Raw genomic sequence first — 26,436 nt, 5'->3', positions numbered from 1 at the left:
GTTAATGGAGAATTAATATTGGGGCGGGGGGTCAGTGCAAACATTTGGTGCAGCTGAAAGTCACCAAAAGAAGACTTTAACAAGATGAGGGATCTTTGGTCTAGTTAAGCTATTTTAAACCTTTTTTAACCTATTGAAATACATAAAATCTCCTGTCCTTCTTGAATGTTATTTACAGTTCCAGAATAAATTAGATGCTGTACCTAAAAACAGATCAATTTTAGATTATTCTTTTCTCAACCACAAGTACTCTTCCCAAGGTTCTGAAGACCAGAGAGGAAATGATGATGACTACAACAGTAATTGTGGAAGCAACATTTATTGAACGTATATTGTATGCTAGGCACTATTCAGTCTTTTACATGAATAATCACATTGAATCTTTGAATTAATGCTATGAGACGGGTTATTTGATTATCTTTGTATTATAGATGAGGAAACTTGAGACATGGAGATGTTACATAGTGTTCCCAGAGTTGGAGCTAGTTGCAAAGGGAGGGTCTGGGAAGTCCAGTCCAGGCTCATAGTCCCTCCTGTTCTGTCCCAAAGAACAATTTCAAGTGGGCTTTTCCATGATCTTTCAGCATTTTAGTGACTTCTAATCCTTTTATAGAATTGTTTGACATTTTTATTCAGTTGTATCTTCAAGTATTATAAACAAACAATGTATTTTTGCAAGCTTATTTTTAAAAAGTAAGCAAGCATTTATTTTCTAGAGAAATAGGTTTGATTTTTTAATCATGAATATTATTAATATGTGGGCTTTGGATAATGAAGAAAATATATTAAGAGTAGAAATTTTGTACCAGTACTTGGAGTTAGGCCTGATTTGTATTTTTGGCGCAGGGAAGAAAGACTGTATGAAACACAGAGCATGTTCTTTATTGGAATCCAGTCTTATTTCATAATCGGTTGTATTCACATCTGTATTAGGTGAACTATTACAAGATTTCTACATTTTAAGTTATTATTTTTAAGTCCCAGAGCCAGAAATAATTATGCTAATGCAACTTTCTGATCGCACAAATGACTACTTCGTAATTACACTTATTAGTACTCCATATATGTTGTCCAGACTGAAATTTCTTTTGTTTAGTCATTAATTAACTGTTTGACTTAAAATATAACTGGTGCATTCCCGAGTCTCCAGATTTCAAATGGCTTTCTTCCAAGTGGAATGTGGTACCATCAACCTTGTATAATGAAAAACGGTCGCCCTGAATATGTTCAAATCACTTTTGTGTGCTGTTTTTGAACTATTAATGTTCTTTCATTTATTTGTTTTTCTTCTACTACAAAGTTTCTCTAGAGTAAGCAAACAATAGAATGCTAGTTTATACTAATTCTTAAAGTGACATTACATGTTTTTAGTTGGTAGTAGCTTCAGAAATTTTAATATTAAAAATGCCTTTTTTTTTTTTTTTGGTACTGAGGATTGTACCAGAAGGATTATACCTCTGAGATACAGGCCTAGCACTCTTTAAAAAAAATTTTAATATTTATTTTTTAGTTTTTTAGGTTGACACAAATATCTACATTATTTTTATATGGTACTGAGGATCGAACCCAGTGCCACACGCGTGCTAGGCAAGCGCTCTATCACTTGAGCCACAACCCCGGCCCCTGTAGCACTCTTTTTTTTTTTTCCTTAGATACATGACAATAGTGGAGTGCATTACATTCATAATTATCCATTCATAGCACAGTTTTTCATAACTCTGTATGTAAAATATGTTCATGTAAAATTATGCCATTATATATGAGCTCTTTTTTTGGCATTACAATTCTTAATACACCTTTATACCACAATTTATCATATCTCTGTTTGTATATAAGGTATGTCGACACCAAATTCACATCTTCATACATGAATTTAGTATAATGATGACCGTCTCCTTCCCCTATCCTTGCTATTCCCCTTCTCCCTCCCTTTCCCTCCCACCCCTATTTCCTATCTAGAGGTGATTTTTCATCCATGCCCTCCCTCCCTACTCCACTTTGAGTCACCCCCCTTATATCAGAGAAAACATTTGGTATTTGTTTTTCTGGGATTGGCTAACTTCACTTAGCATAATCTTCTCTAATGCCATCCATTTCCCTGCAAATGCCATGATCTTATTCTTTTTTAGTGCTGAGTAATATTCCATTGTGAATAAATGCTACATTTTTTAATCCATTCATCCACTGAAGGACATCTAGGTTGGCTCCACAGTTTAGCTATTGTGAATTGTGCTGCTATAAACATTGATGTGCTGTGTCCCTGTAGTATGCTGTTTTTAGGTCCTTTGGGTATAGTCCGAGAAGAGGAATAGCTGGGTCAAATGGTGGTTCCATTCCCAGCTTTCCAAGGAATCTCCATACTGCTTTCCAAATTGGCTGCACTAATTTGCAGTCCCACCAGCAGTGTATGAGTGTACCTTTTTCCCTCATCCTCGCCAATACTGGTTGTTGTCTGTCTTCATAATAGCTCCCATTCTTACTGGGGTGAGATGATATCTTAGAGTAGTTTTGATTCGCATTTCATTTCTCTGATTGCTAGAGATGATGAGCATTATTTTGTATATTTGTTGATTGTATATCCTCTTCTGAGAAATGTCTGTTCAGGTCCTTGGCCCATTTATTGATTGGATTATTTGTTTTTTGGGTGCTTGTCTTGTTGAGCTCTTTATATACCCTAGAGATTAGAGCTCTATCTAATGTGTGAGGGGTAAAAATTTGTTCCCAGGATGTAGGCTCTCTATTCACCTCACAGATTATTTCTTTTGCTGAGAAGAAACTTTTTAGTTTGAATCTATACCATTTGTTGATTTTTGGTTTTAATTCTTGTGCTAAAGGAGTCTTATTAAGGAAGTTGGGGCCTAATCCCACATGATGAAGATTAGGGCCTACTTTTTCTTCTATTAGATGCAGAGTCTCTGGTCTAATTCCTAGGTCCTTGATCCATTTGGAGTCAACTTTTGCCTAGCACTCTTTTTTAAAAATATTTTTTCAATTGTTGATGGATCTTTATTTTTATTTATTTATTTATATGTGGTGTGAGGATTGAAACCAGTGCCTCACACATGTCAGGCAAGTGCTCTACCACTGAGCCACAACCCCAGCCCCCTAACATTCTTTTTAAAAATTTGAAATAGAGTCCCCCTGAGTTACCCAGACTGACCTTGAACTTGGGATCTTTCTATCTCAGCCTCCTAATTAGCTGAGATTACATGCATGCACCATAGCCCACAGTGTGTAGGGAAAAATTCTTGAGTGCTCTTGTATTTTTAATTTTTCTTTGTATAATTTTATAAAGTTGCCAATCGAGGGTTGTAATTTTTCAGTGATTGGTTTTGCTAGATAACATTTTTGTGTTCTCTCTCTTTGAAATATGAAACCACATTATTTTCATTAAATTTTTTTTTATAGTTGTAGATGGACAGCATGCCTTCATTTTATGTGCTTAAATTTTTGTATGTGGTGCTAAGGATCGAACCCAATGCCTCACACGTGCTAGACAAGTGCTCTGCCGCTGAGCCCCAGCCCCAGCCCCTGAAACTACAATTTTTGAGGGATCATTTAGGACCCCTCAAACTTCCTAAAAGTGCTCTACATTGAGAAGCACAGGTGAATCTAATTATAAAGGCTATTGAGATATTTTGGCTCTGATGACCTGGAAAGTTTGTTAACCCTGAAGTAGGGCTTTGTTTTGACAGAGCTACTGGCTTGATGGTCCCAGACTTATTTTCTGAACCCAGGCAGGTCTTTTCTGATTAAATTGCAAATATGAAATAGCATGTGAACAGCAAACACAGAGCTGAACTTGAAGAGTGACATCATTTTGTTTTTGAACACAGTGCATGCAATCAAGTTTCAAATTAAATGTGATAATCTTGTGGCAGTTGGATTAAATGTAATTCCTCTGTTCAACTTAGTATGAAGTGAGATAATTGGATTCCCAAACCCAAGTAGCAAAGGTCTGTTTATCAGACAGCTTATGTCAACTTGGCACTTTTGCCTGGGGAGAAGTGGAAGTAGGCAGGATGTTTTGGAATCTGTGCTGGGCTGCATGTCCTTCCACTGTGGGGAGAGTGGACAGATGAAGACTGTCCCGTATAGCACATTTGAATGAGAAATGGTAAGAGAAGCAGCTCTCACCTGTAGAGAATAGTGCTCATAAAATTTGAGTAAGATGTTAAAGAAAATGTTCTATAAAGGGAAAAAATTCCTGTGGACCCATTTCAGTTTGTACCAAAACAATTTTATTGTAATTTTACTTCAGTATGTAGCACCTAGAAGAATATCTGGCCCATGGTTATTATTCAGAAATGCTTGTTGAATAAATGAAATAAAATCATAAAAAAAGCAGTATAGATTTCTTAATTTCTAGAATTCTTATGCAGATAAAAAACTTAGATATATATGTTACATAAATAGAAACTACAAAACTAGTAAAATTTCCATTAAAGGTCTTAGTGAATTTGATGGATGATGTTTTCTCAAAACTAAGTTGTTTCTTGCAACATGAATCTCATCCTGAGTGTTCTCCAGCAGGTTCTTTGGAATTTGGTGATACTGTACCATGCCCTTTTCCATGGAGAAACTGTTTTGTTTTTTTCCCTCCACAGCAGTCATTTCTATAAGTCTATATTAGGCCTGGGTACAAATATATCATTTAATCTTATATTTATTTCTGGTTTTTCTCATTAGCCCAATAATGACTTAAATGACACCACTGGATACTAAGGTGAATTTAATTACAAATTATAAACTTGAGCAATGAATTTTTATGTTAGAACATATTTGTTATAGGTGTTCCTTATTCAGATTTCAAATTTTGAAATTAAAAGTTTCTAGGAAGTCTTGGACCTCTGATAGTATTCCACAGAACCTGAGTGGAGAACCTCTGCTCTCTTGAATGAAAAGAATGCAGAACTGGCTCAGAGTTCTAGTCTTGGCTCTGTCATTGGTCAGCCTCCTCAAGTCTTAAGCAATGGTGCACAGAGACCTTTAATAAAGATTGTTGCTCTCAAAGGTGTTTGGAAGTGCAGCACCTTCTAGGGAGGCTTGGCTCCAGCTTGGGAAGTTCATTTTTAATGTTAATTGTCTTTTTATAAAGTGTACAATTCAGTGATTTTTCATATATCCACAAAGTTATGCAAGCACCACCACTTCTAATTCCAGAATGTTTCCTTCCCCGTGACAGCCTCTGCACTCAGTGGGGTTGACACATGCAGCATCTCTTCTGAGCTCTTGAGATTCTTCTGTGGTATTGTCTCGAGTTTCCTTACTTGTCTAGTACTGGAGTTGAACTTTGGACAGATTGTCCTTTTGTCCATTTCATAACTTACTGTGCTGTTTGCTGAGCTTGCTTTTAAGAAATATTGAGGTGCAAATGAAGATCCATTTTGAGTCCACACTTAAAGGAGAGTCTGAGTCCTCTGGGAGGGTGGGCTGCCATGGAAAGGGAAGAAAATGGCATTCTTTGGCTTAGAGGACTTCAGACTAAAGCTGGTTAGAATCACCTTTCATTTGCTGGTCTCCATTTGTCTCTTTCAGACCCTCCCCACTTCCCCCAAGGCCCAAGAATGTACATTTTTAAAACATACCCAGAGAAACCCACCTGGCTGAGAGCACTCAGCCTAGATGCCTGTTTTAATTAACCTTGGCCTTAGCTTTGCTGTCCCCATACCACTCCAGTGTATTTTGGGAGACTTCAGCTACAGGGATTTGATTGAGTCTCTTAGAGTCCTTTTCTCATGTCTTTAGCTAGTGAGTTCCTAAGGGTCATGGAATGCAGAGTTGTTTTTTGGGTACTTTATCTAAAGTATCTGTTAATGCTTTGAGCCTTTCAAAACAGTCGTGTCCATGGTGGGGATATGTGGAAGCATAGTCTGATTTAAAAAAAAAAATTTTTTTTTTAGTTGTAGGTGGACACAATATTTTATTTATTTATTTGTTTATTTTTATGTGGTTCTGAGGATTGAACCCTGTGCCTCACGCGTGCTAGGCAAGCTGTCTACTACTGTCTACTACTGAGCCACAACCCAGGCCCCACTGAGCCACAACCCCAGCCCGCATTGTCTGATTTTTTTGGACATTTTTTTTGAGGCTGCAGCGTGAAGGGAAGGTCCTTCTTCCCCATTTTTTTTTCATCTCCATTTAAGCCCAAGTAGCTGAAAGCATCTGAATCCTGAAGCTGGATGTCATAATCTACCATTTTACCTAATCTGCCTACCTGCCAGATGTTTCTGTTCTCTTTGTAATTATAAAGTCCTGTTGAAGATTTTCAAAGAAGTTCCTAAATACTTTTACACTGTAGATGGGATTGCAGATTAGTATAACCACTATGGAAATCAGTATGGAGGCTCCTCAAAAGACAGGAATGGAATCACCCTGTGACCCAGCTTACCACCCTTCAGTATTTATCCTAAAGAATTAAAGTCGTCATACTGTAGTAATATATTTCATACCCATATTTAGAGCAGCACAATTCACAATAGCCAAACTGTGGAACCAGTCTAGGTGTCTGTCAATGAATGAATGGATAAAGAATATGTGGTACATATACACAATGGAGTTTAATTCAGCCATGAGAAAAAATGTCATTTGCAGGAAAATGGGTGGAACTTGAAAACATTATGTTAAATGAAATAAGCCAGCCTCAGAAGGTCAAGAGCCATATGTTTTCTCTTATATGCGGAAGCTGGAGAGGAAAAAGGAAAAGAAATGTGTTGGAAGGGTATATCATGAAAATCAAAGGGAGATCAGTAGAGGAAAAGGGACCAGGGGAGTGGGGGAGAGTGAGAGGGGAAGTGCTGGGGAGTGATATTGGCCAAATTATAGTTACATTGTGTGCAGGTACAAATATGTACCAACAAATTCCACTGTTATATACAACTTTATATAATGCACCAATAAAAAAATCTGGGATAATGTTCCTAAAAAATATCCCAAGTTTTCCAGTATTGATGCTTTCGGAAAGCTGGAAAATCAAATGAAAAACAGAAACAAAAAGAAATTCGTTCTAAATGATGAGAAGCTGCAGCTGAGCCAGGGTGAATGTGGTGAAGGAAGTGTGCATGGGCAGTGCTGCTTCCTCTGCATGGCAGGGGTCCTCGGGCAGCTTTGTGCTTCTGTGAGTTCTCTTTTTTTTTTTTTTAATTTTTTTTTCTGTGAGTTCCGACATGCTTCTGGGGTGGTGTCCACTGGTGGTGAATGGTGTAGAGATGAAATAAAGATAAACTTTAAAGGACCTAGAATTTATACTTGAGAAAGGTGGAAATGCAGAGGGTCTTCAGCTCTGGGGAATTGGGCAGCAGGGTGTATGCACCCATGTGCCTGGGCCTGCTCCTCCAGGTGGGGCGTTGTGGTAGACCTGGGGTAGAATTCTGTGCAGACTTTATAGCTCTGTGGTCATTTTATTGTGATTTCAAAGTAGTTTATGGGAAGGGAGAAAAAGTTCCTGTGTGCAAGAAACAAGGAGACAGAAAAATCGCTTGCCTGGGCACAAGTAGCCTGCTGTGACACCACGTCAGGAGAGAAGCAGGTGATCTGAACGGCTGAGAACAAGGCCCAGGCCAGACTTCTGAGCAGGGAGAGACCTCATTCTGTGTGGCTCTCATTCAGGGAATTGTTGATGTCCCTGTGAGGAGACCGCTGTGGGTGGCACTGTGGTGGAGATTAGAAGGCCTGGGAAACACATGGTGGCATCGCACTTTCTTCGTGCGCTGACTCTGAGAGAAGCTGATCCAAAGAGAGGCTTATTTGGTTGGCAGATGGGGTTCTTATTCACCAAGGCTACAAAGGGGCACTTTTTCAGAACAAGAAGAGGGAGAAGCATTTAAATATATTTATGTTTTTAAAAGTTGAAGAGTTGAAAGGGCAAGCAAATGCCATCAGCTTCCTGTTTTTGAGAAAGGGTGCTTAACTTGGAATTAGGCAGGATCTGTATGACAGGTTGGAGTAGAATCATTTCCCATTTTTCCTGACGCATTTTTAAGTGGTGTGGTAACAAATCCCCATTCCTGGTGTCAGAGGACATTTGTTAATATGCATGTTAAAATTTTTATTTTTGTACAGTTGAACAAGATTTAGACTTCTTAACTGATTATTTAAGAATATTTTTTGTTAAAATCTTCAGTTACTAATCAAAATTTTGATATTAAAACATTTTCCAGAAATTTTTAACAACACATTCCTCAAGCAATTCAGAGAACCTGCTGTGTGGTGATTATGTATTTTTTATTTCATAAACGACAATAGTGACAGATAAGTGCTTTGGAGTTAGCATCCATCATGATTTAATATACTGCATAAATTTATACTCTTTCACTATGCCTTGGTTGGCTTTCCCTGCTGGATTGTAAGTTCTGGGTGAGCAGAGATCTTGGTCTGCTGTATTCACTGATGTATCCTGTGAGCGTAGAGTAGTTCCCAGAGTGCCCTGGGACCTTTCATTGAATGGACGAATGAGGAGGAGTCCATCAGTCCACAGTGTCAAGTTGCTATTCACATGGGCTGCTCTTACTTTTTCCCTGAATTAGGTGGCCTGGCATAGTAATAGTAATAGTGCCACTGGTGACAGTGGCACCCGGCAAATTCATGGCAGCTACCCCTGAACAGCTTCTGATGTGGAGGAGGTAGCCACCAAGTGTTCCTGTGTACGAGCAGATTCCTAGAACTAGGAGGGGATGGAGTGGGGCAGGCATGCTCAGTTCTCATCTCGGACTCCTTGATCAGTTGAGGTGCTCGGCTAGGAGTGAAGGAGGGTGCGGAAGGAAGCCAACGCCATCTTCTCTGGAGTTCTTGCCTGGTGGCAACACAAAGACCGGGAAAGGAGGATGCTCGTTTCCTGCCTGTTGATTCCCACAGTACCTATAGAAAATGGCCAAGCCACCCAGAAGCCTACCATCAGAAATACACGGTAGTCTCTTCAGGTTTTTCTGTGCCAGTGTGGAGATACATATATAGTTTATTAACCCAGAATAAGTTTACCTCACATGTAGTTTTGTAACCTGACTTCTGTTTTAATAGGTTATTAGGCCTCTTTTGACAGTGATCCATAATATCATGTTTATTGATACATATTAATATTCTTTTTTATTTCATGTCATCATTTTTATATTCAGCAGTATTTTGGGGGGGCCTGTTGTATACCAGGCTGTGGTTGTAGATGCTGTGAGGGTACTAGACAGACAGTTCTGTTCTCTTGGGGCTTATAGTTTGGAGAGAACGAAAAACAGTTACACAAGTAAGTGAGTAAATTAGAGCTTTAGAGAGCGCTAGATACTGAGATGTGAGCACTGTGAATCCGTTAGGGAAGGCCTGAAATCTGAATGGTGAAAGGAGGCCAGTTGCCTGAGAAGAGGATATAGGGAAGAAAACATTCTAGGCAGAGGGCACAGCCTGTGCAAAGCCTCCGATGCAGGAATGTACTTGGTGTGAGGACCCTAGAAGAAACACGGTTGGAGCAGAGTGGGGCAAGCAGGGTGGGGTGTACCTGGGGAGCAGGCTCTGGGATTTAGTCTTAAGGGCAATTGGGAAGTCACTGGATCATGAGCTAGCAGGATACGAGTGGTGTAATGTGGGATTGTTTTCTCTGACTGCTCCTTGACTGTCAGGGGAGGTAGAGAGGGATCAACTAGGAGACTGTAGCACTCATTGTGATCATGGTAAGAGATGGCGGTGGCAGTGGAGAGGGAGCAGAGTGGATATATTTTGTGGAGCTGTCAAGACCCCTGGGCTTGGGTGTAAGGGAAAGGATATTTTGAGAAATCCTTGGGACCTCAGCTCCTGCATTGGGGCTGGTGTTCATTATTGAAGAGAGGATGGGGTGGAATGTCAGGAGAGTTCATCTGAATGTATTATGAGGTGTCTGTTTGACAACAGAGAGGTGATGTCAAATAGGCACCTGTCTAGAAGCCTGGGAGAAGGTCCTGCTTAGAGATAAAGATTGAAGGGTCATTTGTGTGTAGAGGGCTTTTAAAGCTGAGGTCATTCTGGATGCAGAAGGTAGGTAGAGAATGGGTTGCTAAGCCCACCTAGAGCAGGAGGAGCAGTGGTGAACCATGCAGGTATGAGATGGAAGCTGTGAGAAAGGCCTGGCATTCAGGTGTGTCCCAGCCGTGCATCACATGGAGGAGATGAACTGCCCTGTTAAATTTGCATCTTTTGACGTGGTATCAGAAGTTTTCTGAGTGGTCAGTTGTAACAAGGGAGAAATCAACTTTCTTTTCTTTCTCAGGTTTTTTCCTCCTTCTTTTCCTTTAGCAGACTTCACATTCCAACACATAAAATGCTGGTGAAGTTCTGGGGTTAGAAACAGATGAATGAGACAGGAGCATGCAGTCTCCACCACATGTCTCTCAGTTCAATATTAGTGTTTTTTGGAAAGGAAAATCTGGCAGTTAAAAAAGCTTTTAATAGTAGTTGAACCATTTTTTTCAAACAGTGTTATGGGGAACCAAAAATGTATAAAACAGAAGTGGAGATGCTCTGGTTGAAGCCTGTTAGTAGGGCCAAGCTGCCTGCCTGGGTTTCTCACTTTCTCTTGATGGCAGATTCCCTGGTGAGTGCTTGGAACCTTGAGTAGTAGGAAGCAAGGCTTGCAAAATTGTAGCTGAGGAGACCATACCCAGGAAGGCAGAAGACCCAAGTTAGTGCAGAGCCTTCCTTCCCTGGAGCAGCGTTCTCTAGAGGGGTAGGTGCTGGCCACATAAATATTTTATTCAACAACAACTGGTGTTGAGTAGTGAGTGTACTATACAGAATGTTAAAAACTCCCTGTGGAGCTTAAAGAGGCCAACCCCTCTTGCTCCTGGTCTGGTGCTTGCTCTCTTTGTGTTGTTGGTTCTCAACCATGGCTACGTGTTAGAATCAATCACTCAGACCAACCTAGTCGAAGTCATTTGGAGTCCTTGGGGTGGAGCCTAGATGTGTTTCTTTCTTTATTTATTTTGGTGGTACTGGGGATTGAATTCAGGGCCTTGGGCATGCAAGGCAAGTGCTCTCCCACTGAACCCCAGCCCCAGTCCCAGCCCCAGGGGTGGGACTTCTGAAAACTCCCCAGGAGATTCTGAAGTACAGCCAGGTTGAGAACCATCACTTTAATCTTCTGTTGACTACTTTTAGAATTCTTCATTGTAATTAAACAAATTGTGATTAAAAATAAGCAAAAGGAAATCTGGAGGGAGTATCAGTAATACACAAGTGGCCGTAACATCTGAATCAGTGGACACTTCTGAGTTTTTTAAGCAGTGTGTGACATTCAAAGCTTGGTATTCATAAAGGCAAAGGTTACCCATTTCTGTTTTTCTCTAGCCACCTTTATTCGTTTTTCCTTTCTGAATATTTTAGGTTAATACAATGAAGTGTGTAACTCACGGAGGTTTTCCCCTCTTTTCTTCCCATACTTATTAGCCACTGTTTTCAGTTCATACCTTACAGTTCTTAGATGTCTGTCCACTTTCTGTCAGTCCTAAAACATGGTGGCAGTGAGCTTTACTGGTAAGTGGACATCCAGTATGGAAAGACATTTAAGTTTTATAAGATAAGCAGTTTCTGAGAATCTCAGTTGTTAGAAAACTTATGTTGTTGACTTTGTCAGGGAATGATCCAGAAAAATGACTTTGAGAGGTTAACCCAAACCTGATGTAGGGCATTCTCAGAGAAGGAATTGATTATTAATGCCCTCATAATTTTTTCCTTGAGGGTATTTTATTTGTATGTGAGTAATTTTAACCATCCTCATTGTACATCTCTAAACTTGTACTTCTCTCTGACATTGACTTAACCCCACAATAACAGGAAATTCAGCATGATTTTTCAAATATTTCACAAGTATGTCATGATGGTTAATCTCACTTTGCTTTCTAACTTTCCAAAATAGTTGTTTTCCACATAGCCCACTCAATAATTTGTAATTTTCTCATTGTTGGATTGTTTCATATTAGTTTTTTTGGTGCCACTAAATTATCTAACTTTGATTTTCTGTAAACGGATAGCAGTCTTAATGGTTGAGAGATCTGTATCATTTCATGTTTTCTTGAGGTTTTATCAGTAATTCAATTGACTCTTTAGTTGACTTTTTAAATTTTTGAAATGTAGGTTAGATATGTTACACATATGTGAATAAATTGTGTGTCATGTATGTATATATGCATCCTGTATATATGTGGGTATCTGTGAGTGCTGTGAATGTATGGATCTTGTTAGGTATAGGTGGTAAGCACACTGGTGGAAGGCAACTCTTACACTAGTACACACAACGTGGTGTACAAGGTTTGAGTGTGTATGTTGCATCTGATGGCCTCCCCCTGTTGAATGCCCCTAAGTTATGCTGTGCTTACAAAATATTATTTGCACTTTTTAAGGATGTTTTGGAGGATTCAGTGACTTAACAGGTGTAACACAAATAGACTCCTTATGAAACATGAGGTTGCTTGCCCAGGGCTGATATGTATAGTAAATAATAAGACACGAAGAATACTAACTATAATGGAAAAGGTTGATACACTGGATTACATGAAAAGCTCTTCTGTTTGCCAGAGACAGCAGTAAGTGAACGAAAAGTCAACTCATACAATGAGACTGGCCAACATAGGCCTATTCAGAATATTTTAAGAATTTCTATGTCAATATTAAGATAGACAGACAACCCAATTGAAAAGTGAACAAGAGACTTGAGCAGGCACTTCACAGATGGTCAATAAACACAGGGAAAGATGCTCAGCTTTTTTTGTCAACAAGGAAATGTAAAACCACAGAAAGATGGCCATTGTACATCAGATGGCTAAAGTAAAAAAGACAACAGCAGATGTTGGCAAGGAGCAGAGCAGTGGTCATCCACATTAGTTTAACCACACTGGGAAACTAGAATTATCCATCAAAGTAGAAGATAGCATGCCACACATCTTAGCAATTCTACTTGTTACATATGTTACCCACAGAAATGTGTGTGTATGTGTACATGCACAAGAATGCTCTCTGGAGCATTATTCAAAATTCTCTAAAACAGGAGCAGCCCAAGTGCTTATCAACAACAGAATGGAAGATGAATTGTGATATGTTCATAAAATGTAAAACTATAAAACCATGAAAGTGAATGAACTAATGCTGTATTCAAGAAATGACTAACATCCACAGACATAATGTTGAAAGAAACCAGATGCTTAAAATTAAATATTGTTATATTCTGTGTACAAGTTTAAAGCAAGTTTGAAAACAGACAGAATGAATTTATGGTGTTGGAATCATAAGTAGCTACCTTTGGAGAGTGGGGAGGATGTGGTAGTTGGGCTTCCTCAGTATTGGTAATGTTCTTTTTCTTGGTCATGGGCATACACACAGATACATGTCTGTAATAAAAAAAAAAAGGAATAGTTTTACAAAATGTGTGGTATCCAGTTCTGTTTTTCTAGAGTTGATAAAGTTGATGCTAAGCTGTTATTCAGGTGTCCGTCAGTCATTACTCTTTGAGGGAAGCAGAGTTCACTGGGAGTGTTGTAGCATAAAGGACCTATTTATTACAGGAACAAGAAGTTATGCAACTGTGGGAGAAGCTGGAAGTAACAGTCCAGAAGAAGAGAAGTGTAGAGTCAGAGAAAAGTCACTAAACTACCCACTTCCGAAGCACGAGCACGCATGGCCAAGTTAGATCTCTAAAGAAGGTTGCTGAGGCCAGGCAGGAACACTGCTGGAGTGGGACCACACGGGAAGTCAGGTGAAGAAGCCTGTGAAGAGCAGCCGCTGATTTCATGGTGTGTTGCCCAGCTCTGGTGGGAGCTGGAGGTTGGGGGGCAGGCCCAGTGACTAAGGGAAGAACCATGGAAGGGCATGCACCGGGCTGAGGCTGGTAGCGCTGTAGCTCCACTTCTTTGGGAAGCAGTGGCTGGGTCAGTTCCATCTCTTCTTTCTGTTGCCACTTCCAGCTCTGCTGGCCCTGGAAAGTAGCTGAATCCCACTGTTTCCTTTTCAATCTTTTGCAGTTCCAGGGAAGGGCAGCCGGGAAATCCAGCCCAACCAAATCATGTGGGTTAGAAGGTGCCATAGTGATGGTTGCACAGTTCTGTGACTGTATGAAAAATACTGCTGAAGTGTGTGGACTTTATGTGAATTATATCTCAGTAAAACTGTTACTTGAAAACTACCCCAGGTTGAACTTTAAAGAAAAGCAAGGAAACAATTGGGACAAAAGTCAGGATGGTAATGGCCTGGGAAGGAGGGTGTGGAGAGGAGGGACTGTGAGCTGTCTTCTAAGGTTAGGAAATTCCCTTGAAGAGGGTTGGGGTTCCATAATTGTTGCTTCATTATCATGTAGTCCTCTGTAAGTGGAGTATTGCAGAAAACACAAGAAGACATTAATTTGCAGTTCAGTGATGGAAGGCAGTGAAATCAGTGCAGTTTATAAAGTTAGCGGGGCTCGGTAAGATGTGGCCCTCATTTTCTAACTTTGTAAAGGTTAGAAGATGTTAATGTGGCTGTAAGTGTTCTTCTTGAGGTACGGTTTTAGGGCAGCCGTTGCTTCTCATCAGCTTGGGTCTGTGTTACCCTATTCAGCTATTCTTTGGAAAACTGGGGGCAGGAGCTGTGATCCACTTGTTAATCAGGTCTCCAGGTCTCCTGACAGTCCTAGTAAATTTTGAAAATAGGTCAGTGGGATACTTCTGTCACTTTCCACTGTATGTATTTGATTTTGAAATTCAAACTAAGATTTCTTTGTACTTAAAAGTGGGTTTTACAGATTATTCAGACTTTCATATCAGATCTGTTTTAGTTATCTGAGAAATCAGAACAGTCTCATCAACTGAAACTTATTGGAAAATGTCCTTATCTATTCTGCATTTACTGGAGCCACTTTTCATTTGAATGTTTGTTATGGCTCTTTTTATTCTCTTTGTAATGAGGAAGCAATTGCCCAAATAAAGATATGCAGCTTTCCTGCCTGAGGCTGTAGTTGTACCATAGTTTCAATGGATGTGAAGGTTTTTAGGAAGTTCAAAACCGAGACTGTCTTTGTATCATTTGTATGCAGAAATTAGATTTTTTTTTTTTTTTTTTTTGCTGTAGTTAGGGAGATTTTTAGCTGCTTCTCTTGGTGTAGAACATACATACAATGTTTTTTGAATGCAATGAGTTTTTTGGGATAGATTATTTCTATGTGGATTAAATTTATGTCAGTCAAGCCTCCTTAATATTAGTTATGACACCACTGAACTATTGTAAATCTTTAGAGAATCAGTTGTTAGATAATGAGATTCTTAGGGGTATGATTTGAGTTAAGTGTCACTTTTCCTACTTTTTCCATTAAGAAATAATAACTTTTGGTGAATTTTCTAAACCAGTTTGTTGCTAAGCATTGGATCTGCTATTCTTTTTCATTCAGTGGTTGTTTTGAGTGCCCACTTATTCATGATACTTGCTAAAGCAGTAAGGCAGACCATATTCAGGGGCTCTGTCCATGGGAGTACAGCAGTGGGGTTTTGCAGCAGAGGCAAACAACTGGGCATAACTTCAGAGACAGGACAAACGGGGATTTGTATCCAAGGAGCTGGACGGGAGTCAGTGGATAGAAAATTACTAAGAAGAAAGATAAGAGTAAGGGGGATTCTGGCTAAAATCATTTAATGGGATTCTTGCCAAAAGCAGGCCGAGATGATCAGACATAACCTCAGAGATGATAAGAGGTTGAAGAATCTGAACAGTTATCAGATATTGAGGGTGGGGCTCTGGCTAAACCATGCTGACAGGGTACTTGCTGACAGCCTGATTAGAGCGGATACCAAAGGTTAAAGTGCAGGTGAGAGGGGGGTACCGGGAGCTTACCTAGATTTTTTTCAGGAGACACTCAAATATTTCCTCTGGCCTTGCGATAAGCTAGCCGTTCAGAGGTATGTAGAAGGTGTCCAGGATCTTATAGGTTAAATGGACATAAAGTTTGATTGCATTGTGGTGTTTTGGGAGTGTGATAACTTACAGAGCAAGTGTGAGCAGGATGAACTTGGGCACAGAGGCAGCACTGACAAAGTCTGCTTGAGCATACAAATGTAGGTAATAAAAAAAGGGCACTAGAGCTGTGTTTGGAATGTGATTAGGAGTTTGCTAGGCAGATAGAGGAATCCAAGTCAGAGTTAATCAATTAAGACCTGTTTTTAGGCAGTGGCAGTAGAGGAGGATCTGACTTGAAAGCTAAAATTAGTAGGATTTTAATGTGACCTCTTAAGATGTGGTGGCTATTGCCCTTTTCCTAAATTGAGAAAGTACAGATTAGCTAGAGAAAAGATGGATTTGAATCACTTATGTACTTAGTTAATAGAAATATGACTAAAAGGAGCAGTTAGAATTTGGGACTGATGTACCTTTTTAATAGATGAAGGGGAGGCAGAGAAAGGGCATTTTTGGGAAAATAGATAACTTTCTAGAAAGGTAAATGGCCCTTAGGAGAATAATTCTGTGACATTGTTTGGATGTGGTCTGTTTAGGTGTCTTCTAAGAAGATTAGAGTTGTTCCTGGGGAGGGGATTAATGGCAATTGAGTTCTTTCCATTTCTTTTGGGAGATTCTCCTTTTAGGCTGATAGGGATTTTAGGAATGCATATGCCTTTAGCTTGAAATAATTTTTATACCACAGTAGTTGCTTCTTGATCCTTTCTTGGTGAAGGAGAGGAGAAATTACTGTGATTCTGACTTGAGTGATAGTGGTGCTATTGATAGTGAAGTACGCAAAGAAGAGCATGTTTCAGAAGTGTAAAAATTTTATTTGTATAATCGAACTTGGAGCACCTGTGGAACATACAGGTAGAGATGCTAGGAAGTAATTGGATATAGATCTGGGAGCTCAAGAGAGAGCTCAAAGAAGCCGAGGGTATGGATGAAGTATACCTAGGAGAGTAGGAAGAGTGGGAAAAGAAAAAGGTTCTAGAGATGAACCAGAGGGGGTTGGAAAATGAGGGAGATGGGGAAAAATAAAAAAGAAATTGAGCTTATAAAGGAGACTGTAGGGAGAAATAGCTGAGGACAAAGAGAACTGGGAGAGTTATAGAAACCAAGGGGGGGTGGGGGACAGGGTAGCAGGGAGAATAAGCAGTAGGGATCTACAAGGTCAGGTGCAGAGTAGAATTATATATGTTCAGAAAATATTTTTTGATTCAGTGTATAATAATGGTACAGTTTTGAGGAGGAAATGGAGGATTGTTTATTTAAATGAATTTGGAACAGTTGGCTTACCATTTTCCTTATGACAAAATACATCTAAAAATTAAATGTAAAAAATTGGAAGTGATAAAAAACTAGAAGAAAATATGGGCCAGTATGTAGGTGTCAGACTAGAATTCTGTACCCAGCAAAAATATTCTTTACCAGTGAGAACAAAATTATTACTTGTTTTGATCAACAAAATTTATTAACTGATAGAATAACAAAGAATCAGAGGGGTTAGAAAATCTTAGTAACATAATTAGTAAACGTGACCTAATTGAGATGTCATTTAGTAGTAGACTAGACAAAATGGAAGAGAGAGTATTTTGAAAAAAAGAAATATTCAAAACAAAATATGGGATATAACAAAACATGAAATAAATACTTTGTGCCTAATACAATAGACTATTCATTCTTCTCATATGCACAGAGAACATTTACCAAAATTGCTGATCCATAAAGCAAGCTTTAACAAATTTCAAGACTAAAATTAGACTGTCAAACTTAGTATAACGATAGGTTTGATATTTGGAAAATTGATCAGTATAAAACTTGCAGAAAATAACGTGATGATGTCAATAGATGCAATATTGCCACTGGTAAAATTCAACACTCATTAAACATGAAATAGCATATTATTATTAAAAGGTAACTTCCTTAATCTGGTGAAGGTTAGACTCAGAAAAAAGGTTAGATCTCTGGCATGCATCATGTTTAATGGTGAAAATGTTGAATGTTTTCCTTTAGAGGCTGGGGAAAAAATAAGTTATTTTTAATATCACCATTCCTGTTTATTAAAGGACATTCTACCTAATTAAATTATAAGACAAGAAAAATGGAGTATGGAAGTCAAAATAGAATAAATCTGATTTTGTAGATGACACAATAGTGTATGCACAAAGACTAAAAATATATTCTTACAGCTTATTTTAAATACTCACCAGACTGCAAAACTCAAAGTAACTTCAGACCCATTTTTATATGCCAGTGACAAATAGGAAATGTAATAAAATATATCAGTTGTAATAACATAAAAATCCATATTTTTCAGAAAAAGTTTATGTCTAAAGCAATAAACATTATTGAGAAATGTTAAAGAACTACAGAAGGGGATATACCATATTCATGGATTAGAAGACCCTATTGTAAAATGTTGATATGCCTAAAATTCATCTATGTACTCAGTATATCAATCAAAATGCCAGCAGATTGTGTGTGTGTGTGTGTGTGGAAATTAACAAATGGATACTAAAATGTACACGAAAATGTAAGCATCCAGGAATGGCTGAAAAAATTTTTGAAGGACAACAAAGTGAGCAGATTTATGTTTCAGGGTAGCAAGACTTATTATACAGCTACAGTAATACCATACTCTTGTATGGTTCTAGTAAAAGACTAGACAGACACACCAATTGAACAAAGTAGTCCAAAAAGAGACCTACATTTGTAGGGCACTTGATGTGTATTACTTAAGAGGCCCTGCAGTGTAGTCCACAAAGGATAGTCTCTGCAGTAAACGGTTTGTGGGGGCTGGGGACACAGCTCAGTGGTAGAACAGTTGCCTAGTATGTGCAAAGCCCTGGGTTTGATCCTCATCACCATCCATCAATCAATAAATAAAATTAAATAGAAAAAGAAAAAACGTATTTGGTTAATTACATACATATGGGGCAAACAAAAATGTCACAATGATACTTTTTTTTTGTGATGCTGGGGACTGAACCTAGGGCCTTCCTCATACTAGGCAAGCATACTACCATTGCATTGAGCCACATCCCCAGCCTAAATAAAACAAAAATATGAGACACTTACCTATGCCTGACAGATTTTTTTTCCCAAATTCATATCAGTCTGGATCCAGTTAGGAGGAAGAAACCAGTAAATTGAAAGAAAAGTTTAATATGAAGATACTAGTTAGAACAGGGAATTTAAGTTATAAGGGATTGGCTAATAAAAAGGCAACAAGAACTCTATAGAAAGCAAGGATAGCAGATACATGGAGCAGCTGCTGCCTCTAGTGCTGAGATAGAGGGCCCCCTTCCCTCAGGACTGAGACAAGACTATACCCAGAAGACATGGTTCTGGTTTATTGTGTGGCAGACAAGTCCCTGGAGTGTCACACTGGTGGTGCTTGATGGGAATCTACTTCCGGATTTGGCAGAAGCCACTCTGCTGGGCTCCAGAGAAAAATGCTTCATGGGGAGGTATCCATTGTGGTACCTTGCTAAAACCACCCAGGTAGGATGCTGGGGAGCTGCTGGGCATTTCTGGCTGCAGTGTGCTACGGTCTCCAGAGGCCAGAACCACTGTGCATACTACAGAAGCTGGATGGTGGAGTAGCCACTCGGGGTGCAAGAGCTGGTTGCTGTGGAATAACACACTTACTGCAGAAAAACCTGGAAGGCTGTACATATCAAGATGCCAAGATGGTGCACACGTTTGTTTCTTTTTCTTATTGGCAAATAGGGTTATGATGATTTCTCCTCCCTTCCATATTAAATTCAAGCATTTATTCAATAAAAGTCATTGCGTGTTTCTTCTGAGCTATACTGGATGCATGGGAACGGACAAAATAGACATTGCACTTACCTTTGCAGAGTTTGTGGTGTGGTGGAATAGCTATTCAGTTGAGCTTCTTCTTTGTGCTAGGTATTGTTCTGGTCCTTGGTGATGTATATCTTGGTGATCAAGACACTCTTGCCTTCAAAAGGAAATAGCTATCGAGCAGATAATCATATGAATAGCTGCATCTTAGGGAATCATCTAAAGGGACAGAAAGGGAAAGTTCTGAATTGTCAGTTCAGAGATGAGAGATCAGGATGGGGCTGGAAGACCTTGCAGTGGGAAAGAGCTTGGCTCATTTGAAGAAGTGAGACTCAGGGAAATTTGAAAGTAGGGTGATGAAGACAGTGTCAGGAGAAAAGGCCCCAGTAGGGGCCAACTTGCTCTCAGCCTTAGGCCACCTCGGGAACCAGGGTAGGCCAATGAAGGTACCCCCTGTAGAGTTCTACAGTCAGAGCCCAATGGATTCTTTTTAGGTGTTTTTATTACCATCTTATGGTGTGCTGAGTGGTCAGTTGATTGGAGGCAAGACTGGCGATCTTGAGACCTTGCGCACATTTGCAGGAATCCAAGGATGCTCAATGATGGAGCTTGACATACATGGATTACTTGGGGATGGGGTTTGGAAATAGAATCAGACTTGGGGATGGATTGAATGTGGGCTAGGAGGGAGATGGAACTGTTGAGAATGACTTCCAGGTTTCTGGAATGTGAAGCCATTTTTCTCTGTACTTTTGAAACGAGTATAACTTACTTGTTGAGTTTAAAAAGTTAAAGAAACTTGAATTTGGAGATGAGGAAGGCTTTGGTAACTAAACAAAAATACAGTTACAGAGGGAGATAGAAAGTGAAGAAAAGGTGATGTTATAGATCTGCAAGTTCTTAGAGAAGCTGTAAGGTAGAAGGCTAATGTAAGGCTGTGGGACAGAGGGTGTCAGGTTTTGTTTTATAGATGGGGCAGATGTGAGCAACTTCTTTTGGGATGGAGAAACCATAGAGAGAAGAGAATTATCTGCGTTTCTTAACAGATAATTGAATGTCTGTATGCAAGGCAATATTCTAAGTCCTTGCAGTATAAACCACAACACATAGCCCCCTTTTCTGGGAGCCTAACTTGCAAAGTGGGGAGATGACAATAAATAAATAATCTGCCAAATGCATTATAAACAGAAAAAGAAATAAAGCCTGTTAATGGGGAGGTATAGGAGTGCTGAGGTGGGTGGACAGTGGGATGTGATTATATGCGGTGGGTGGCATTTATGGACTTGATGCCACTAGAATGTAAGATACAACAGGGAAGGGATTTTTGTTTTACTCACTGTTATCTCCAGAATTTAGAATGGTGCCTGACACATAGTGCTCAATAAATAATTGTTGTGTAAATCAATTGATTATATACTATCAAGAATGGGATGAAATGAGTTGTGGAATACAGTTGTGAATGAAGATGTAGGGATATAAGTACCCATATTCCCAATTCAAATTATAATTATCTTTGCTATAATTATCTTTGGATTCAGCTACTCAGTTGTATTTTGGATCCTTTGGTTATCTTTGTTTCATGGCTTTAGTTTGGCTTGCTGTATGTTTCTTAGGTATATTAATATAATTTACAAACCTTACTTATCCTTAGGCACATTACTGAAATGAGAAGTGACTGTTCTCAGTAATTTAAAAATAAAATTTGCACTATTATATTGGTTTATATATTGAAGATGTTTAATAACCTTTCTTGCTTTCAGCATTATGCTGCTTTAAAGCGGTGTGTGTGTGTATGTATTGTGGTTGTTTTATGCCAACTAAAGAAACCAGTTTAGCTGGGTTTAAACTGCAGTGGTTGTATGTTAAACCAAGTCACACTCTCCTTGCTGTTCCTGTTTTGATCAGTCAGTTTGGCTGATCCCATAGCGAGTCTTTTCATCGAGTTTGCAAAGTTCAGCCTTATGACAGTGTTCTAGTTTGTTTGAAATCCTATAGCAGGCCAGTCCTCTCTGCTTTAGGCATGCATGAAGAAGGCTGTCCTCTGTGTGCCAAGTCTCAGCTCTGTGTTGGGGATTCCAGTGCCATACATGACTTTGTTCAGGAAACGCTGGCTTCTGGCAGCAGGGCTTGCCTTTGTCAAAAAGAATTGACACAGGTGTTTTAAGACCAGTCAAAGCTGGAAGTTCCCTTATGTTTCAAAGATTTCACATATTAATGAGGAAAAGGGAGCATACAAAACAACTATATCCTTTTTGCCATAGGTTGTCCTTTCTTAGAGAAATCACTTTATCTCTCTTGTAAAAGTGTATAAAATATACTTAATTATAAAAGTAATAAATGGTCATAGAAAAGATTCTAACAACATAGGAGTGTGGAGGTTAAAAAATGGAAAATTTTCTCTAAAATCGTACATTGTAGAAGATAACATTGTCATCAATTTGATTTATATTTGTATTAGTCAGTCTTTTTGTTACCATACAGAATACCCAAGTCTAGGAACTTTATAAAGTGAAGAGGTGTATTTAGCTCACAGTTTAGAAGGCTGAAAGTCTCAAGATTGAATGGCTCCATTGGTTCAGCCTCTGGTGAGGGACTGATGGCTGATGGCTGGAGTGCATATGAGTGGGAGAGATCACATTGCCCAATAGGAAGGCAAGGTGGGTGGACTGGACCCAGGCCCTTAGAATAGCCCCCTTGTGACAACCAACCAGGGTCTCATGAGAAGTACCTTAACCCCTTCTGAGGGCATGCCCCAGTTGATCTAAGAAGCTTCTACTGGGCCCTACCCTGTTGAAGGTTCCACATCCCCTTCCAGTACCTCCATCCCTGGGACTAAAGCCTCTGACACGTATAGACTTTTGGGGCCACACTCAAACATATCCTTATCCGTATGGTAATATCCTTATTTGGATTTTAAAGATGCATATGTACATCATGTATGTGTGAGTAATATATATCTGCATGTAAGTATGTGTGAATGCAAGTGCACACACATAGAAGAGGAATCATATACACGTCTTAACTGTTTTCTTCTCCTAACAATTTATTATGGGCATTTTACATTTCAGTGTGTGTGTGTGTGTGTGTGTCTGTGTGTACGCTTGTGTGTGTGCATGATTGCATAACACAGTGTTCCATAAAGAATTAAGTCATCCCATATTTTGTTTTTATAAGTAGTGATGCACTTAACCTTCTGTTAACTGTTTTCGTGAGGGGGGGTGTGGGGGGCTAATTGGGATTGAACCTAGGGGCACTGTACCACTGATCTACACCTCCAGCCTTTTTAAATTTTATTTTCAGGTAGCATTTTACTAAGTTACTGAGTCTGTCCTTGAACTTTCCATCCTCCTGCCTCAGTCTCCTCTGAGTAGCTGGAATTACAGGTGTGCACCACCTTGCCCAGCATGTTCACATATTTTTGCACACTTCACTGTTATTTTCTCAGAAGACAGAAGGGTTTGTCAAAGTGTAAACATTTGCCATGTAACCTTGTGAAAAGATACCAACTTGTATTCTCAGTTACCAAATACGAGCGTCCCATTTCCCCAGACCCTCACCAACACCAGGTGTTACTACCACTCTTAAATCTTTCTCAGTCTAACAGGTGAAAACTTATGTCTCCTTTTGATTTGCATTTCTTTGTATATTTCTGTGATCTAGCATGTTCTGACCATTTGTATTACTTTGTTCTTTATTCTTTTTAGTTATAGACAGTAGAATATATTTTGACATATACATACATGGAGTATAACTTCCCATTCTTGTGGTTGTACATGATGTGGAGTTACAGTGGTCAGATATTCATATTTGTGTTAATTTTTTTGATATCTTTTTTGAACTGTCTTTAGTCCTTTGTTCTTTTTTTTCTTGGTAGATTCTTTTCCCTTTTTCTGATTTCCGAATGTTTTTTTTTAAAAATATATGTATAATTTTTCTCCTGTTAGTCATCTGTATTTGTCTTAATTTATTATTATTTTTTAACTTGATATATCCTCATGCCAGTTCGGTGACTCATGCACTCAACTTTGAATCTTCTAGCATTGGTAGCAAACTTAGGAAAGTCTTCCCCATACCACTAACTAGATGTTCTGTTTGCTTATTTGTTTAGAATTTTATCCTCAAGATGTTTAACAGCTAAATAATTTTTCAGATATATGGGCAGGGTGAAGTAGAGCTCTGGGTTTTCTCCAGAACACACACTTATTGTTGAATTGTTGATGTTTTATTGATGACTTAAAATGCCATCTTTAGGGCTGGGGTTGTATGGCTTAGTGGTAGAGTAGTTGCTTAGCATGTGTGAAAATCTGGGTTCGATTCTCTGCTCTGCATATAAATAAATGAATAAAATTTTAAAAATTATAGCATCTAAAAATATTTTTTTAAAAATTCCACCTTTATCATGCTCAGTTTTTACAGTTACATGGTTCTTGATAGCAGGACTCTGCTCAGCAATCCATTTGTTCTGTGCCTCTATCAGTAGTACATATTTTTCCTTTCCTTACATATTAATTTACTTATTCCCACATATTGTAAAGAGAACATTACTGCTTCTCTTCCCATCTTAAATATCTTCTCAGAAAACAGGAGTGTGACTTTACAGTACACATTCATTTGTGTGAATTGTCTCTGTACTAATTTCAATAAGTTGAGGTCATACAATCTTTCAGAAGTTATGGGTTGAAGGGCTGGGGTTGTGGCTGAGCCTAGAGCGCTCACCTTGCAGGTGCGAGGCCCTGGGTTCAGTCCTCAACACCACATTAAATAAATAACTAAATAAAATAAAGGTATTAAAAAATTAAAAAAAGAAGTTGTAGGTTGATAAAAATGTAAATAGAGCAACTGTCTTTGCTGTGGAAGATGGAATTGAAATAATCCTTACCTGTATTTCTCTAGCCATCACTTCCTAGCCTTTCTCATATCTTAGAATACATCAAGAATAAATATATTTTCAGGGCCACTGGGTAGATGGAGGAGTGCTCTGGGTGTGGTCTGGATGGCCTGTCCCCTCACAGGGGACCAGGGATCAACACCTGCAACCCATTCTTTATGTGCTGCACATGATTAGGAAGTATTCAGGAAGTGCTGCTCTAGGCTAATGTACTCCCACTTCAAAATTTTTGTAGGTCTTGACAGTTTGATAATGATTTAATATTTGGAGAGCCAGATTTCTCTAAAAATGTTTTTATTGGGGGTTGGGGTTATAGCTCAGTGGTAGAGCACTTGCCTCGCACATGTGAGGCACTAGGTTCAATATTCAGCACCACATAAAAACAAACAAACAAAGATATTGTGTCCATTTAAACATTTAATAAATGTTTTTATTGTGGTGAGGTATATGCAATAGAAAATTGACGCGCTCAGTGATTTTTTACTTGTACAGTTTAATAGTGTTTTTAAACACATTTGCATTATTTTGTGACCATCACCACTGCTCAGCTCAGAACGTTATCTTCCCAAGCTACAGCTTTGTCCTTATCAAACGCTAATTCCCCACACCACTCTCCTAGCAATTACTGTCTACTGTCCATGTACAAATCTGACTACTCCAGGGTCCTCAGAATGTGGAGTCACACAGCATTCATTCATTCATTCATTCATTTGACTGGCCTCTTTTATCATGGTGTCTTTAAGGTTCATCCATGTTGTAGCATGTGACAGAACTTCCTTTCTTTTAAAGGCTGAATAATATTCCATTATGTATAGACCATTATGTTTATGCATTCATCCAATAATGAACACTTGAGTTGCTTCTACCTTTGGATATTTTGAATAACGCTACTGTGAACATGGTTGGGCAAATATGAGAGCCAGACTTTGTGCAGAGCCAGACTTTCCTCAGGGCTTAATCCTAGACTTTTCTTTCTGTGACCATTAAATGTGGATATTTCTCAGGAATTAGACCAAGGCCCTTCTCCTCTTCCCCCTTGGTTTTCTAAAAGTGAAGCAAAGAGATTTTGTCAGTCTCATCTTGTACATGAACAATATGACCTTATTTTTTTTTAAAGAGGACAAAGCAACAAGAACAATGAATTACACTATTTTTAAAGGGTTTAACCCCCCCCAGCTTTATGAGATATAATTGGCAAATAAAAATTATGTACATTCAAGGTTCACAGTGTAATGGTTTGATTTATATATATATATACGTGTGTGTGTGTGTGTGTGTGTATTGCATAATGATGAACCATTAACACATGCTTCACCACTCATGTGGCACGTGTGGGAGGAGGCAAGACCCTTGAAACCTGCTGCTTAGCACATTTCAAGTAAGTAGAGCAGCATTATTAACCATAGTCACCATGCTGTGTGTTGGGGCCCAGAACTTACTCATCTTACAACTGAAAAGTACATCCCCTTTGACCAGCATTTCCCATTTCCTCCAGCCCCATCCCCTGTCGACTCCCATTCTGCTCTCTGTCTTAGGAGAGTACTTCAGCCTCCCAAGTGCTCAAGTCATATCCTGAGAATCACTTTTAAAACAAACCTTCTAATTTGGGGTACTTTTAGAGTCACTGCAAAGTTGCAAAAATTTTGTGGACCCTAGTTGCTCTGTTAAAATTGCTATGGCTTGTTTGTCACCACCAGTGAACCAATATGGATATATTATTGTAAACTGAACTCCAGAGGAAATTCAAATTTCCTTTGTTTTTCCCTAATGTCCTTTTCTTTTCCAGGATCCCACCCAGGATGCCATATTATATCTAGTTTTCATATGTT

The 26,436-nt window shown here is 39.0% G+C and overlaps 1 protein-coding gene across 20 annotated transcripts in view; it reads left to right on the top strand.

The window, feature by feature from the left end:
* Positions 1-26,436, top strand: part of Camta1 (calmodulin binding transcription activator 1) — a 744,390-nt gene that overhangs the window by 21,031 nt on the left and 696,923 nt on the right. The window contains exon 1 of one of the 20 annotated variants that reach the window (XM_048783682.1): positions 3,217-4,117. The exons of 18 other annotated variants lie outside the window; for them this stretch is intronic. The gene's annotated coding sequence lies outside the window, so the exon portion shown is untranslated. Of the gene's footprint in view, positions 1-3,216; positions 4,118-13,613; positions 13,740-26,436 lie in introns of those variants that run through there. One more of the 20 variants, XM_048783681.1, reaches the window with a different exon arrangement.

The sequence above is a fragment of the Marmota marmota genome, unplaced genomic scaffold (assembly GCF_001458135.2).
Source record: "Marmota marmota marmota unplaced genomic scaffold, marMar, whole genome shotgun sequence".
NCBI classification, from domain to species: domain Eukaryota; kingdom Metazoa; phylum Chordata; class Mammalia; order Rodentia; family Sciuridae; genus Marmota; species Marmota marmota.
The sequence above is the reverse complement of the archived record's forward strand: the minus strand, read 5'-3'. Positions and strand labels throughout refer to the sequence as shown.